This window comes from Anomaloglossus baeobatrachus, chromosome 6 (genome assembly GCF_048569485.1).
Source record: "Anomaloglossus baeobatrachus isolate aAnoBae1 chromosome 6, aAnoBae1.hap1, whole genome shotgun sequence".
Classification (NCBI taxonomy): domain Eukaryota; kingdom Metazoa; phylum Chordata; class Amphibia; order Anura; family Aromobatidae; genus Anomaloglossus; species Anomaloglossus baeobatrachus.
The window spans coordinates 26,081,048-26,099,044 of NC_134358.1; positions in this window are offsets into that span (position 1 = coordinate 26,081,048).

Genomic DNA, 17,997 nt, shown 5'->3' on the forward strand with positions numbered 1-17,997 from the left:
GCTTTCTAGTGCATAAAAAAGTACAAAAAAATATTGTGTGTGTGTGTGTGTGTGTGTATATATATATATATATATATATATATATATATATATATATATGCAAAACAAGACTGCCACGGAAACACCATCACATGTCTCAACGCTGGCAGGAAACTAGCCAGGTCTTTCACCGGGAAGGAACAACCACAGGAAGGGCAGTCTCCAGTCAAGGAAACCGCCTATGCCAAAACATGGTATCCATCCACAGACAGCTGTTTCGGGGTATTTGCCCCTCATCAGTGTGGAGTAGGAAACTGGCTAGTGGGAGCAATGCCTAGTAAAAGACTACATAAGCAAGGATGATTGACCTTAGGGAGATCAACATCCAGCACCATGGAGACACCATCACGTGTTTCTCAACGTAGTGATTCTAGAAAAGGCCCCCTGGGAAAATATGCAAAACAAGACTGCTGCGGAAACACCATCACATGTCTCAACGCTGGCAGGAAACTAGCCAGGTCTTTTACCGGGAAGGAACAACCACGGGAAGGGCAGTCTCCAGTCAAGGAAACCGCCTATGCCAAAACATGGTATCCATCCACAGACAGCTGTTTCGGGGTATTTGCCCCTCATCAGTGTGGAGTAGGAAACTGGCTAGTGGGAGCAATGCCTAGTAAAAGACTACATAAGCAAGGATGATTGACCTTAGGGAGATCAACATCCAGCACCACGGAGACACCATCACGTGTTTCTCAACGTAGTGATTCTAGAACAAGGCCCCCTGGGAAAATATGCAAAACAAGACTGCCGCGGAAACACCATCACATGTCTCAACGCTGGCAGGAAACTAGCCAGGTCTTTCACCGAGAAGGAACAACCACGGGAAGGGCAGTCTCCAGTCAAGGAAACCGCCTATGCCAAAACATGGTATCCATCCACAGACAGCTGTTTCGGGGAAAATATGCAAAACAAGACTGCCGCGGAAACACCATCACATGTCTCAACGCTGGCCCTTCCCGTGGTTGTCCCTTCCCGGTGAAAGACCTGGCTAGTTTCCTGCCAGCGTTGAGACATGTGATGGTGTTTCCGCGGCAGTCTTGTTTTGCATATTTTCCCAGGGGGCCTTGTTCTAGAATCACTACGTTGAGAAACACATGATGGTGTCTCCGTGGTGCTGGATGTTGATCTCCCTAAGGTCAATCATCCTTGCTTATGTATATATATATATATATATATATATATATATATATATTTTACAGAAAAATCTAAACTCAGTCAGTCAGAGAAAGCATGATTGCCATAAGCAACTGTAGTTAGTTGTTTAATTTCTTCTGAATTCCTTTTTAACTAAGACAGGAAGGATTTTGCTTTAGAAATACAAAGGAAAATTCCCCACAATAGACATGTATGTGCGACTAAAAACTTCACAAAGTGTATGTGTCGCAAGCAATTTTTTTTCTCCATCTGCTTTAGTATTCAAATTTCACACCAGTTTAGCACACCAGCAGCCTGTTGCAGTTGCTGACATTTTATGTGTGTACCCACCTACATCTCATTTCTTGTTATGTTCTTATTGAAAAAGAGGTAATAATTTGGGTTGAAACAGTTGACAAAATTTAACAAAAGTGTTGTTAAAATATATTGTAGAAGAAAAAGTGACGATGAGATAATATAAAAGAAAAATAACCACATACCAAAGCTAGGAATGTGGAAGCTGCAAGAAGCAGCAACAGGACCACTGGCGCCAGCCAACCAGTAGTGTTACCAAACACAGGTCACAGGTAACCATGTCATTGGGGAATAGAGTGGAGGGTGTTATAGAATATTGTAGCATCACTCATCTCAGTAACAGCATGATGGTGTTACCTCTGATAGTGACACAGTCAGTTTTATTTAGTTACAGCAGGGTATGTTTTCACAATTTTTTCCTTGGTTTCTCTTTCTCTTATGGCCAGTGTGAACATGAGCTCACAAGCTCCATGTATACCATCTCATACTCCGGCTCACTTTTTTGTTTTTATGTAGTTTTTTTGTATTCAGTACAAACAGGGAGTGGCCCTCCCTCTTAGTGAGATGGGCATTTCATTCTGTGAATCCCCCTGACTGTGTGTGTCCTGTTGGGACCCGGTCGCTCTCAGCCCTTAGCCACATTGAGGCCTATTTTAGACCCATGGTAAGGTTTTAATATTAGAGAGTGTAGGTACTATCCCAACTGGGTACACCTTGACGTTTGGTGGGATAGCTTTATGCTTTTTTTTATCAAAAACAGTGTTTACTAAGTACCCTATGTTTATATGCACTATGCTTTTATTTAGTTACAGCAGGGTATATTTTCACAATTTTTTCCTTGGTTTCTCTTTGTCTTATGGCCAGTGTGAACATGGTCTCACAAGTTCCACGTATACCATCTCATACTCCGGCTCACTTTTTTGTTTTTATGCAGTTTGAGTCAGCGTTCTGCACAGTGTTCCTTTTTGGCCGCTGTAACAGATAATAACAATGTTGACAGCTTTGGCAGATATGGTATTAGTGACAGCCGAGGTAGTGATGGCACTCTGATTCAGGACAAATCTACAGGTGGAAATCAGGGGACAAGGAGCCCAGGACATTTCTTACACTGAGGCAACTGTCAGTCAAGTCAAGGATGAAGATGATTTTGTGGTGGTCAGTACCTGGGACCCAGATCAAATGTGAGGTGTTGATGCCATCAGATCTTAAGGGTGGTTTTGTCAACGAGGTTGAGTGTAACCCACATTTGCTCAAAAGAAACTCCCAAGGTAGCTTCTATAACTATAATTTTATTTACTATCTTCCTCTTTTTTTGTGACTCTTAAGAAATTTTCGGCCTTGACTGGGGTGATTTCTCTTGTAGGATCCTGCATAAGACTGAGCACCTGCACATAGTTGAGCAAAAAAGGCAAAAAAAATGTAAAAGAGCTTCTATGACTACAATTAAGCATAGCTACCTCACAATTAAGCATAGTTACAAACACACGAAACGCGCATCGGGGGTCCTGTTCTGGTTTTCTGATTTGTCTTCCTGTGTGCTGGCAGTTTACACTTTTACCTGGTATATTTAGCATTTAACCTTTGAATAGCTGCTTACATAGTCTTTTGAAATTTACATGCTGTAATGATCTGTGATTCCCTCTGACTGTGATTCATTCTTTGAATGCTTTGTATTGACCCAGTTACTATCTGCACAGATAGACTCTACCCACTATCTATATATATCTGTGTATTTTCTTATATGTTTATATGTACTTTATGCATTGTTTATTTTTTTTATCAAGTTGTAGCTCAATAAAATTCAATGTTTTATAACCATTTAACTCCTGGTTCTCCTGCTTGAATACAGGATCGAGTATCTGTGCATAGTTGCACAAAAAAAAGGCAAAAAAAAAGTTATTGCGCTTCCATGACTATAATTTTTGGCTCCTTCCCAGGATAGAAAGCCATGGAACCCATAGGGTGGAGGGGCGACATGACTAGAGGGAAGGGAAGGAGTGATGGGGTTAATGGAAACAGGAATGGTTTGTTTATAAGGCAGAATAAAGAGATTGGTGGGTAGGAGGAGTTCCCTGGAGGAAGAGGTGGGACAGTTGAGGGGTGTAAGTAAAGGACTTTGACTTACCCCCTCTCTCTTGACTTCCGGATATGGGACAATCCGGACGTGCGACAGGATGGCTGCTACCCGAGACCAGCGGATTCATCATGGCAGTGCACGGGCCCCTGGCAGCGCGGTCCCACGTCTTGGCTGCTGGGGGTTAACCCGTTGGCACTTTCCCCTCGCTCCCCTGTCAGCTGTGGGCGGCGTTCCCCCTCCCTCATATCTCAGGTACTTGCCGTGTGCGGGGGGAGCGAGGAGGAGATGCGAGAGCCCCTTCGGGGACCCTCCGCGGTAGGACGTGGGCAGGGCAGTACTCAGCTGCTGCTCCGGCCGCGGGAGGAATCTCCGTCCGGGCCGCGGCAGCCGGGAGGGGGGCGTGGCTTGTCTGCGGCCTACTTCCGGTCCGAGCCGCGGCCTGGATTGCTGGATGCGGCGGCTCCCGGACGGGGAGAGCGCCCGGCGGTGACAGAGGCCAGCTTTACCCCTCGCGGAAGGCGGGGGGGGCCGCGGAGCTGCAGCCAGTGGTGGGTCCGGCACCAGGGCAGGCGGGCCTGGGGCGACGGGTGCCCAGGAGGCGTCGGTGAGTGGGGGTGACGGCAGGGGCCCTGCAGTTCCTGCTTGGTCACCCAGATCAGGTTGCAGCTCCCGGCCGCGGCGGTCTCCCCCAGGAGGGGGAGGGCCCAGCGGACAGAGGCTTTCATGGGGCCCAGGAGGGCTGGATGCGGCGGCTCCTGGCCAGGAGAGCGCCCGGTGAGGACGGAGGCCAGCGTTACCCCCCCTTCCCAGCGGGTGGAGGGGGGGGGCCGGGGGGCTGCAGCCAGCAGCATGCAAGCGAGCATGGTGCGACGGATGCCCGGGAGGCGTCGGTACGTGGGGGTGACGGCGGGGGCCCTGCGGTCCCCGCCTAGTCACCCAGAGCAGGCGTGCAGCTCCCGGCAGCGGCGGTCTCCCCCAGGGGGGGAGGGCCCGGCGGACGGATGCCTTCTTGGCCCAGGAGGGCAGGAGGCTGGCGGCTCTGGATGGGAGTCTGCTGGCAGCGGGTCGGGCCACAGGTACCCCCTGTCCTTGCAGGTAGCAAGGGGGGGGTCGGGCCAGAAGATAAGGCCCGCGGTGGCAGCCCGTGGGACGGGGCGGTTTCCGGGGTTGTCGCCGCGGGACAGAAGATGGAGCTTGGAGGATGGTGCCCACGCGGCGTACCAGGAGGACGGCCGTGGTGGTGGCAGCGCTTCGGCGGCGTCTGCGTTACATGAGCCAGAGGCGGTCGGCTCCAGCGAGGAGGAGGAGGAAGCAGCGACGGATGAATCAGACGTCCGGATGGCGTGATTTTTTATTCCAGGATACGCCGGGTCGCGGTCGGGTGAGACGGCCGTGGATTTGGCAGGGTTGGGGGGGCGGCTGCGGACACGGCAGCGCCGAGTGGGTTTGTGTTTTGACCAGGTATGGGGTTTACTGCAGTGGTGTATACGGTTGTGGAGAGTGCGCATGCACCGCCGGCGGCATGGACGGGATCGGTGGTTAGTAGGCGCAGGTGCGGCAGGCAGAGTGAGGGCGCATGAGGCGGCAGGGGAGCATTTTCGGGCAGAGGCGGCAAGGGCTGTGACAGAGTGAGTGGTGATGAACGAAGAGGGGGATGAGGTGGTGCGTCTGGCTGACAGTGGCCAAGTGTGAGAGGTATGGGTGCTTCAAAGGCCCGTTGGAGGGGGCTCACTTGCTGGAGGATGTGAGGGATAAGATTTGAATAGGGAACGTGTAGCAATAGTTTCGCTGCCCCCCCGGGAACAGTTTCACCTGGATTAGGTTAAGCCAAGTGATTCCAGGAAGGATAAGTAGAGGGAGGGGTGCGCCGGTGGAGGCTCACCCTCGTACATTGACAACGGGGCTGCGGGCATTTGCGTTTTTGGCAAGGGTATCGGGGGAAGGAATTGGGTAATTGGTTCGGCATGATTCGGTTATATGGATCCATTTGGGGTGGCTTGTTAGGTCATATGGCGGTTTAGTCTGGCTTCAGTACGCCGAGTAATTTCAGCAAGGGAAGGCGTTGCGTGCCAGTATGCGGTAGGATCATACGGGCACATCCTTATGGCTGCAGTGAATGGCGGCTCCTAGTCAGCCCCCCCCCCTCTCCCCTTTTTGGGGGGGTAGTTGGCTGTTCGGGGCGTGGAACCCCGGCGACACGGACGATGAGGGTTGGGGGGAATAGAATGATGGGTGGTGCAGATTTGGCGCGGAAGGTTGTCTTAAGCATAAGTGTTGGGTTGTGGTAAGGAACATAGTAATGCTGCGTCTTTCTATTTATATTGGTGGATCTTTGCTTCCTTATGGGAAGTTTGTGCTGGGCTATGGGACACCTGGTGGTTGTCAGTGGAAAGAGGGGTCAGGAAGTGGTGTTGGGCAGGATGGGTGGGCCATTCGGGGCCCTCCTTGTCATGATTGGGTTTCTCTGTTGGGGGTAGTGCCGGAAATGAGCCGTATATAGATGTATATATTTCGGCTTGTTCAAAACGTATCTGATCTGGAGGAGTCATCGGTGTATGCCTGCTTGGCTCCAGAATTGTCGGCGGTTTATTATGTGTCGTTTGACAGAGGGTGGGATTTGGTAAAGGCGGTGAGCCGTGGAGCATTGATGGCAAAGGCGGATTTGGAGGCGGCATTTAGGTTGTTACTGGTCCACCCTGCTAGCTAGCAGTTCTGGTGCTGCGGTGGGGAGGGAAGTTATTATTATGTTGATCGGTGGGTGCTAATGGGTTTTTGTCCCATTTATGTTCCTTTGGAGGCGGTTATTTCTTGGTGGAGTGGTTTGTGCGTGGTGTGTCCCAGCTTACACCTCTTATTCATTATAGGTTGATTTTCTTTACATCGGGTTGGCGGGTTGATGATTCGTTGAGGTTGATTGTTTTATTGCAGATGGTGGTGGATACTCTTTTGGGCCTGTTGGCGCAGGCGAAGACTGAGGGTCCAACGCCAGTGATACGGTTTGTGGGGGATAAAGTTTGATGTTATGGTCAGAGGGGTAGGATTCGTGGGTAATGGTGTGGTCCTATGGGCTGCGATAGAGGCAGTTAGGTCAGCTAAGACGGTGCGGTTTCAGGCAGTGCAGTCTTTGCCGGGCGGTCGAACAACGGGTGCAGAGTTACGCCGCTGGGGTGCGTGTCTGCTGGACGGCTGGCGATGGCTGCGCCAAGGGTGCAGCCATCGGATCATTTGTGTGTGGTCACGAGGGAGATCAATGATGATCTGATGGTGTAGGAGGTTTTTTCTTACGGCGATTTAGTGGCCACGGATTGTGGCTGGGTAAGGTGGTACCTGATGGAACGTAGCTGCGGTACTCGGAGGCAGCGGGTCCAGTTGTTTTCTGGTTGGGCATTGTGGGGTAGCGCTTCCAATCGGTGGTAGTGGTCGGGTTGTGGAGGTTGGCAGTTTTTTCCAAGAGGAAGGTGTGCTGTCATTCTGACTATCAGTTGGTGGAGAATTCGATTAATAGTTGGTTTGCTAATCCTGGTGCCAAGGGTGGCGTACTTGCGACAGTTGGTTTCTCAATTGTATGCGTTTTTTTAAAAAAAAAAAAAATGTTATGCGTGGCGCAACCAGTACTGGGGTTCGCCAAGGGAATAGCAGCTGCTTTGTTTCCTTCCAGTTCTGCAGGTCTCGGGAGTTGAGGCCGGGTAGCAGACGAGGTGGGCACGGTGTGTCCGGAGGGCTTGTGGAGTCTGGTGTGGCTGTGTTGGGGAGCGGCTCGGTGCCCAGTGACTGAGGTTATTTGGGGCTGATATTCAGAAGTATGGGTGGCGCGGATAACGTTGTTTGGGACAATGTGTGAGGAAGGCCCGGTGGAGTATTTGGTGGTGGCGTTGGCAGTGGTGAGTAACGGTTTTCAGGCTGCTAGGCCGGCGTCAGCAAGGGAGCAGGGGTGGCGGCTGTGGCTGTCTTGTTAAGGATTGGATGTGGAGAGATGTTTTCGCAGGATTTTAGGGCGCGGCAGGCCTTGAAGGGTTTGGTCGTAAGGGTGTGAGGGAGCGGGATACAAGGGTCCGTCTCCATTGTTTTGTGGCAGCGTTTGGTGAGTGGTTTGTGGCGGCTATGTTCATCAGAGCACGAGCGGGTTTTGTTTCCCTTGTCCAAAACGGTTTGTGTTAGCCTTTTGGGGGGCTTTGAGATTGTGGGGTTGGTCAGCCCATCTACGGTGAAGAGCGGAGGTTGGATGTTGGAGGATGTGTCCGAGGTGGTGCAGTGGGTTGAGCGCCGGCTTTGTCGCTCACCGAATCAGATTAGACGGGTGGTGAAGGTTGGTGTTGTTATACGTGGTCCCGGGTGCGGAATTATGTTGTGAGGGCGCCCTGGCTCATTATTGGGTCACGTTTGTTAAGGTACCATTTTGTGGCAGTGCTGCAGACTTGATTGCAGGTGGCGGGGGTGGGCGCCCGGAATACTACGGGTCGTATTCCTTCTGGATTGGGCTGCCACGGAGGCCCCTCGGTGGGCTCAGAAAAGGGGTTGTGAGAAGTATTGGGAGGTGGGAGTCCTCTTGTTTCGGTGTTACGTTTGGCCTCAGTTGTTATCGGGTTAAGGCAATGGGGGCCTTTGAGTCTTTTGGGAGTGGAATGGGTTGGCGTAACATGTTGGTGTTATCTGTGGGTTTATAACCTCTGGGTTTTTGTGGTGAGGGTGTGCCTCATTTGGATGTTTGGGCATTCGTTGGTTCTCGGGGCCTCGACGGTCTGAGGCTCGCCCGAATTTTGCCAGTTGGGTCTGGACGGGTCGATGGTACTGGTCCAGTAAGTGGGAGGCAGCGATTTGGTATCTCGAGAAGTTATTTCTGAATGTTTTAAAAAAAAAAAAAAAAAAATTGTGGGTTGTTGCATTGTGGAAGACATACCCGGGCTTAATCGTGGGGTAGTTTTGATAGTGTGACCAGGTTGGAATGGCGTGTAGCTCGTGCGATAGGCAGTACCAATCGAGCCTTTTTGGGGGGGGCGACGCCAAAAGTTGGTGGCGTTGAACTGGTGGTTTTGGGGATGCGATGGGGGTGCATCTTAACATTATTGGGCTGTTTTGTGGACGCTGGGATTGCGTGGAGGTGTGGTACAAGCTTTTGGTGTGTGGCGGGTCCAGGCCACGTAAGGAGTCACGTGCCCTGTCCTGTGGCGGGGGGTAGGTCTGGTCCAGAGGCGGTTGAAGGCAATGGTAACTGGACAGAGAGACACCATCTTGGTATGGTGGCTCCAGGTTCCGGGATGTTGCAGGCACGGGGTTCTGCAAAGTTGGAGGGTTAATCCGTAGGTGATTAATACCTCATCTCTGGGTCGGTGTGTTGCGGCCAGGGATACTGGGGTGAGAAGTGGTTCCTGGACTGGGCCTACTCAGGGTTGTATATTTACTGTATTGGTTACTGTGTTACCTATTGTTGTTTGTTGGGGTCGCCCGTTGGACGGCGCCCCCTTGTGTTAGTATGTAAATAATAGGTAATCAAGGCTGCTGTGGCCAATTTTAAACCAAGTCACATGCAGTTCGTGTATTATTTACAGATGGTATTGGTGGGTAACACACATACAGCACGACTGGAGAATCCTTCCTCAATGGTCATGAGAACATTATTTCTTTTCATCACTAACTCACATGGTTTGTGAGGGTAATCGAATCAGCAATCAAAACCTGATTCTGTTTACTGGGGTCTGGACACCATGGTAGACACAGAAAATAACATACAAAGTTGATTGGACCACAGACTGAGGCAAGTGGATTCTGAGTTGGTCCCTATACAGAAAAATCAGCCATTCTCCTATATTTACAGGCAACAAGTGAGCAGTCCGCTTGATCAGAAAAGATTTAGGGGTACTTTGCACGCTTTGACATCGCTAGCCAATGCTAGCGATGCCGAGCGCGATAGTACCTGCCCCGTCGCACATGCAATATCTTGTGATAGCTGCCGTAGCGAACATTATCGCTATGGCAGCTTCACATGCACTCACCTGCCCTGCGACGTCGCTCTGGCCGGCAACCCGCCTGCATCCTAAGGGGGCGGGTCGTGCGGCGTCACAGCGACGTCACACGGCAGGCGGCCAATAGAAACGGAGGGGTGGAGAATAACGGGACGTAAACATCCCGCCCACCTCCTTCCTTCCGCATAGCCGGTGGACGCAGGTAAGGAGATGTTCCTCGCTCCTGCGGCTTCACACACAGCGATGTGTGCTGCCGCAGGAACGAGGAACAACATCGCACCAACATTATGAATATGTCCGACGCTACACAGATCACCGATTTACGACGCTTTTGTGATCGTTTATCGGCGCATCTAGGCTTTACACGTTGCGACATCGTTACCGGCGCCGGATGTGCGTCACTTTTGATTTGACTCCGACGATATCGCAGTAGCGATGTCGCAACGTGCAAAGTACCCCTAAAAGGGATAATTTTTGGACAATTTGTTTTCTTCAATTCTACACTATGGTAGACACAGAAAGAAACATACACAGTTGATTGGGTAGACAAAAATGGATGATGGTCTTCATCAAGTCCTGGCCCCTTCTTGCATCATTTAAATTTTAAATATTCATGATCAAACAAGATTTAGTGTGGACTCCAGACTGGGGCCAAGTGAATTCTTGAGTTGGCCCTTTACAGGAAAGTTCATTCATTTTCCTAGACTTACAAGTCTTAAATGAACAGTCTGTTTAATGAGAAAAGGGATCATTTTTGGACAGGTTTTTTTTTTATATTTCGAAGAACATTAAAAATTTGTCACCACACTTTCTTATTAAACAAATTGTTGGTTACACCCGTCGCCGTTCATTTACTTCTAGTAGGCTCCTTCCCAGGATTGGCAACATAAAAAAGACTGCTATAGTATTTCTTTCCATCACTAAAGGCTACTTTACACACTGCGATATTGGTCCCGATATTGCTAGCGTGGGTACCCGCCCCCATCTGTTGCGCGACACGGGCAAATCGCTGCCTGTGCCGCACAACAGCCGTCACACATACATACCTGTCCGGCGACGTCGCTGTGACGGGCGAACCGCCTCCTTTCTAAGGGTGCGGTCCATGCGGCGTCACAGCGACGACACTGAACTGCCGCCCAATAGCAGCGGAGGGGCGGAGCTGAGCGGGACGTAACATCCCGCCCACCTCCTTCCTTCCTCATAGCGGCCGGGAGGCAGGTAAGGAGAGCTTCCTCGTTCCTGCGGCGTCACACGCAGCGATGTGTGCTGCCGCAGGAACGAGGAACAACCTTGTTACTGCTGCAGTAACGAGATTTGAGAATGGACCCCCATGTCGCCGATTAGCGATTTTGCACGTTTTTGCAACGATGCAAAATCGCTTATCGGTGTCACACGCAACGGCATCGCTAAAGCGACCGGATGTGCGTCACGAATTCCGTGACCCCAACGACTCCGCATTAGCGATGTCGCAGCGTGTAAAGCCCGCTTAACTCAGATTGTTTGAGAAGATAGTCACGTCAGCAATCAAAACCTGATTCTATGTTTTCTGTGGTCAGGACACCATGGTAGACACAAAAAGAAACATACAAAGTTGATTGGGAAGACAACGACACAACATTTTTTGATGGGCTTCATTTAAATTTTAAAAATTCATGATCAAACGAGGCTTGGTCCGGACGACAGACCTAGGTAAGTGGATTCTGAGTTGGTCCCTGTACAGGAAAGTTCAGTTATTCTCCGAGACTTATGGGCAACAAACAAGTGAACAGTCTGCGTGATCATAAAAGACGGAAATGGATAATTTTTGGACAGTTTCTTTTTCTTTATTTCAAAAAACTTCGAAAATTTGGCACCCCACTTTGTTATTAAATAGATTGTAGGTTACCAGCCGTTGCCATCCATTCACTTCTAGTAGGCTATTTCCCAGGATTGGGAACATAACAGAGAGTAGTAGAAAACGGGTTTTCAACAGCGCGCCAATGACCAAATCGGATTAAGGATAAGATTGATGTTTCTTTATTTTCATGCACAGGTCAACGCGTTTCAGGAGTCTCAGCTCCCTTCATCAGGACAACAGGTAAAAAACATAAAATCTGTTATCTGCCAAACCTGGGACGGCAGCCTTTGACCTGGATTGTACATGCTTATATAGGAGTTGGGACTGGCAGAACTTCTATAGGTAAGTTTGATTTTAATTTTTAACCCCTTTGCTATTGGGGTAAGACCCTATTTGCGCTTTTTTTTCCCACAGCTTTCTATATTACTAGGATTGGGAACATAAAAGACTGGTGTAAAATGTATTTTCATACTTAACTCACATAGTTTGAGAAAAGACTAAAAGGGATAATTTTTGAACATTTTTTTTCTTTAATTCAAAAAACATAAATAAAATTGGCATTTTGTTATTAAACAGATTGTTGGTTAACCCGTTGCCGTCCATTTACCAATAGCCATATAATGTATGTTGAGGTCAGTTTGACACTACTAAGGTTATGTTTTTGTTAAAAGGCTTGAAAGATTTTAGATACAGTGCTAGGAGACCCCAGAGTGTTAAGGCCGCATTACATGCAGCGACATCGTTACCGATATGTCGTTGGGGTCACGGAATTCGTGACGCACAACCGGCCTCGTTAGCGACGTCATTGCGTGTGACATGTACGAGCGACCGCTAACGATCAGAAATATTCACCAAATCGTTGATCGTTGACACGTTGTTCATTTTCCAAATATCGTTGCTCGTTCTGGACGCTGGTTGTTCGTCGTTCCTGAGGCAGCACACATCGCTACGTGTGACACCCCGGGAACGACTAACAATACCGTTCCTGCGTCCTCCGGCAACGAGGTGGGCGTGACTTTCATGCGGCTGCTCTCCGCCCCTCCGCTTCTATTGGTGGCCCGCTGTGTGACACCGCTGTGGCGCCGCACGAACCGTACCCTTAAAAAGAGGTTGTTCGCCGCCCACATCGACGTCGCTAGGAAGGTAAGTACGTGTGATGGGTGTTAGCGATATTGTCCACCACGGGCAGCGATTTGCCCGTGATGCATAAACGACGGGGGCGGGTGCGATCGCAGCGTGTAAAGCGGCCTTTACACTTTTCAAAGCAATGAAGACTCGTTGAATTTCTGCCAATTAAATATTTAGGAAAAATTTGGCAATGCTGCCGAACTGGAATTTCAATGCGCTAGGTTATAAGTTAAATTATGTTGACTTGCTTCTTCTTTCAGACTTAAAACCTTGCAATATTTGCTCATCTGCAGTTATATATAATGTTTTATTCTTAATATATACCTGTTATAATGGTGACAAATACTGTATGTACAACCTGTACTGGAAAGAGGCGGCTTAAAGCCAGTCCAGACACTTACACTTTGTTTACTTCCATTACCATTGTCTCTTGTCATTGCTATATGTATGTGTGTGTGTATATATATATATATATATATATATATATATACATATATATATATATATATACATACAGTACAGACCAAAAGTTTGGACACACCTTCTCATCTCTAGAACAATTGTTAAGAGGAGACTTTGTGCAGCAGGCCTTCATGGTAAAATAGATGCTAGGAAACCACTGCTAAGGACAGGCAACAAGCAGAGGAGACTTGTTTGGGCTAAAGAACACAAGGAATGGACATTAGACCAGTGGAAATCTGTGCTTTGGTCTGATGAGTCCAAATTTGAGATCTTTGGATCCAACCACCGTGTCTTTGTAGAAAAGGTGAACGGATGGACTCTACATGGCTGGTTCCCACCGTGAAGCATGGTGGAGGAGGTGTGATGGTGTGGGGGGGCTTTGCTGGTGACACTGTTTGGGATTTATTCAAAATTGAAGGCATACTGAACCAGCATGGCTACCACAGCATCTTGCAGCGGCGTGCTATTCCATTCGGTTTGCGTTCAGTTGGAACATCATTTATTTTTCAACAGGACAATGACCCCAAACACCCCTCCAGGCTGTGTAAGGGCTATTTGACTAAGAAGGAGAGTGATGGGGTGCTACGCCAGATGACCTGGCCTCCACAGTCACCAGACCTGAACCCAATCGAGATGGTTTGGGGTGAGCTGGACCGCAGAGTGAAGGCAAAAGGGCCAATGTGGCGCCCCTGACCTGGTCAGGCACCACTGAGTACTGCACCCATGCTGGGGACAGTACAATACAGGTAATCCAGAAGGCTGACAGGGGTGTGGAACACAGGCGCATAGTGACCAGGTCTCACACATGTACCCATGAGAGGACCCCTGGGGATCCCAGGAGGGGGCAAAGCCTTGACCTTCACTGGAATAGTGGAGGGGGCCAAAAGCCTCCATCTCCTCTCAAGGGGCGTGGTGGAGAGTCTGGTTGCTAGGTGGCGTAGGCAAGAACAGGAGAGGAGGAGCAGTGAGTCAGTTAGAGCAGAGAACTCCATAGGGCTCAGTGAGGAGCAGACCTGTGGGGCTGTTGCTGTCTAACAGCGCCCGCGCAGTGGCTACCGACGGGGGAGAACGGTCAACTAGGAGTGCTACCCGAAATCCATCTTCAGCTAGAGAGAGAGCAACGGAGTGGGAAGTAAGGAGACTGCTAGAGAGTACCAGGCCCAAACGGGCGGCAGATCCCGAAGCGGAGATAGATCCAGCTTTCTTTTGCTAAACCTGCCGGTGTGGGGCTCTCAAAGCCCACGCCACAACACCACAAAAAGCCGCAGCCACGTAGCCACAGTTAGGGCCCATAGGTCACAGGAGGCAAGCAGCTGGAGTGGCCTGGTCCGGGGAACAAGCAAACGGCAACCAAAAGGGGGAGTGAGGCTTCAGCAACTTCCCTGGGTGACCCCCATAGGGACTCAAAGTCGGGGTCACCCCAAACCACCAAGGGCTAAGGAAGGCGAGTCAGTAGTCACCCTCATAAAGTCAGCCTGAAGGATACCTGGTTCCCATCTGGTTCATCCCAGCTACGCCCGGGCTACTCACCCTGCCATCAAATGTGAGTAAAGCCCTTGAAAGACAGCTCTGCCTGTGTGAGTCATTCTGCGACTTGTGGTACTACAAACCTACATCGGGCCCTGGGGCTTGCCTCACTCTCAGGAGGCTATTCCAACTAACTGCACATACCATCAGCCCCAGGCGACCCTCAACCTGCAGTGGCGGTCCCTACTGGCCGCAATACTGAGAGTGGCGTCACGATCAAAACAAGAAGATTTCCTACCAGTGACGGAGATCCAGCAACGTGGAGTCCCTGAAGGTAATGCACCGACACTGACACTACACCTGTGGGGCTTCACATCTGGCGTCACGAACAGGATAAGGACTAGACCTGTTCAGACAGGTGACCATGTGCCTGGGCGGTCCGCTTGAAAAATTGGAAGCGCCGCCATATTGCCACCATGAAAAGCGCGCTGAAAAACCACAGCAGCCCGCGCTGGAAGAAGTTACCGCCCACGAAGAGGTGTGGCTACCCAGAGATCCCCTGCAGAGTTCTGACCTTGCCAGCTATGAGAGTGGAAGCGTCCAGAGACGGCGGGAAGGAAAGAGAGCCACAAGCCTGCTGCTGGGAGAAGAGCTGCTGAAAGAAGCAGAGCAAAAACTGCGCAGCTTGTTATCAGAGGCCACGGCGAGTCCACAGCTGGAGAGTCGTGCAGAAGAGGGCGCAGAAGAAATGGCGTCTGACCGCAGAAATCCAGAACCGGGCTCCGCTGCCTGGTGGTATCGGGAGCTGGCCCAGTTCTGTGACCGACTGGAGAACCGGGTTGTGGAGCAGATCCGGGAAGAACGAATGGAAATGCTGGAGATGACCGCGGCGGTTCGGGCCTATGAAAGGAGAGCCGCGCGCCGAGTGCCAGACAGGACGGCGACGACGCAGACCCCGATGCTGCCACCGGTGGGTGAGTCGAGTGATGCCCCGGCCCGCGCAAGTGCCCCGACCCCTGCTGCCACGCCCGCGGTCCCCGAGGAGGCGTCCGGTGCGGCGACGCTGAAGCAGGCCGCAGCCACGCCAGGTACGGCCTTCCAAGCCCCAGCGGCCGCAGCGATGCCCTGCTCGGCCCACCAAGACCCGGTCCCTGCAGCAACGCCCAGTCCGGCCCGCAAAGAACCGGCTGCCACCGCGACCCTCATCCGCGTCGCAGGCGTAACGCTGACCCCGGCCGCCGCAGCGATGCCCTGCTCGGCCCGTCAAGCCCCGGCCGCCGCAGCGATGCCCTGCTCGGCCCGCCAAGCCCCGGCCGCCGCAGCGATGCCCTGCTCGGCCCACCAAGACCCGGTCCCTGCAGCGACGCCCAGCCCAGCCTGCACAGATTCCATCACAGCTGCGACGCCGATCCAGGCCGCCGCCATGCCGGGCGCGGCCCGCCAAGACCAGGCCGCCGCCATGCCGGGCGCGGCCCGCCAAGACCAGGCCGCCGCCATGCCGGGCGCGGCCCGCCAAGACCAGGCCGCCGCCATACAGGGCGCGGCCCACCAAGACCAGGCCGCCGCCATGCCAGGCGCGGCCCGCCAAGAAGAGATTACCTCATCATTTACCCCGGCCTGCAAGGCCAGAGCAGACACAGCTCCCCAGTCCAAAGAGGTCCCTGCTAGGAAGACCCTGATAGGAGAGGACCCCGAATACTGGAAGCTGAAGGCTGATCTAGAGGCCCAGTTCCCACAAGAGATGGTGGATCGGTATCTGCTCCCTCCGCATACCCCCAAGGAGATGCAGGCAACCCCTGCAGCCGCGCCAGAGAGTTCACCGCCCAGACCAGCTGAAGAAAGCCCATCCCCAGCACTGCCACCAAAGGAGTGCCAAGAAGAACTAAGGGGGAGAGGAGGCCAGGAAGCTGAGGAGCTGACTCCGGAGCCACCAGCAGTGGATCTATACTCAGAGCCGGAGATGTTACCCTATTCCCGTTGGGATGAGGAGGACTTGACACCGTCTGCAGATGAAGAACTGCCCAAAAGCCTTACCTGGGAGTTTGTGAGCTGCACCCAGCAGAACCCAGCCCACAAGACAAGGCGTCGCAACAGAGCAACACTGTCCCCTGCACCACAGTCTCCAGAGCAGAGAGAAGTCACAGCCAGAGACCTGCAAGAAAAACGAGCCCTGAGAAGATCCAAAGCCCAGGTCAGAGGACCCCTTTGCAGAGGAGTTGTAGAGGACTTCAATTTGAAAAGCGGATACGGCTTTATTGTAGCAAGAGGAATAAAAGAGGGCATATTTGTGAATCGGAGAGATGTTCAAGCCCACCTGCCCAGAGGACATTCAGGCAGAAATTTGAAAATTGGAGACGCAGTACAGTTCACCTTGCATCAAGGAGAAAGGGGCTACTATGCCTTAGACGTAGCACCATGTCCCAAAGAAGAGTAAAGTAAAGTAAAGAAAGAAGTTCCTAGTTGAAGTTTTGAAAAGTTTGTTTTGCAACGTTTACGTTTAAGCATGTGCCCACAAAAACTATTGTGAGAAAACCATAAACCTTAAGGCTATGAACTGGCTATAGCCACAAACTCTCGCAGTGTAAATAGTTACACCAGAGGGCACCACCGCCACCAGAGTCAGCCTGTTTAGGGGCTTGGCTCGTCTGCAACCAGGAGGAGCCCGTCCGTATATAGGGCCTTGGCTCACCTGCAACCAGAGAGCACGCCTGTTTATGGGGCCTTGGCTCACCACCACAAAGAGGGTACCTGGTCAGCACCAACTGTGGAGGCCGCCTCTGCATCCTGCCAGAAGAGGCTGAAGGCGCGGATCCACCAGGCCAGGTATACCCTGAAGACCACCAGCCCATGAAAGCCGCCTCTACATCCTGCCAGAAGTGGCTGAAGCCGCGGCCAACGTGAGAGGGTTTTGGGTGGGTTAACGGACTTGTGGGTGGAGGGTGGTGATGTATGGTACCTGGTGCTTTTAAAAATGTTTTACATGTTTTAATGTTTTATGCATTTTAAAATGTTGTCTTGCAGCCCGAGGACGTGCTGGTGATAACTAAGGGGGAATGTGGCGCCCCTGACCTGGTCAGGCACCACTGAGTACTGCACCCATGCTGGGGACAGTACAATACAGGTAATCCAGAAGGCTGACAGGGGTGTGGAACACAGGCGCATAGTGACCAGGTCTCACACATGTACCCATGAGAGGACCCCTGGGGATCCCAGGAGGGGGCAAAGCCTTGACCTTCACTGGAATAGTGGAGGGGGCCAAAAGCCTCCATCTCCTCTCAAGGGGTGTGGTGGAGAGTCTGGTTGCTAGGTGGCGTAGGCAAGAACAGGAGAGGAGGAGCAGTGAGTCAGTTAGAGCAGAGAACTCCATAGGGCTCAGTGAGGAGCAGACCTGTGGGGCTGTTGCTGTCTAACAGCGCCCGCGCAGTGGCTACCGACGGGGGAGAACGGTCAACTAGGAGTGCTACCCGAAATCCATCTTCAGCTAGAGAGAGAGCAACGGAGTGGGAAGTAAGGAGACTGCTAGAGAGTACCAGGCCCAAACGGGCGGCAGATCCCGAAGCGGAGATAGATCCAGCTTT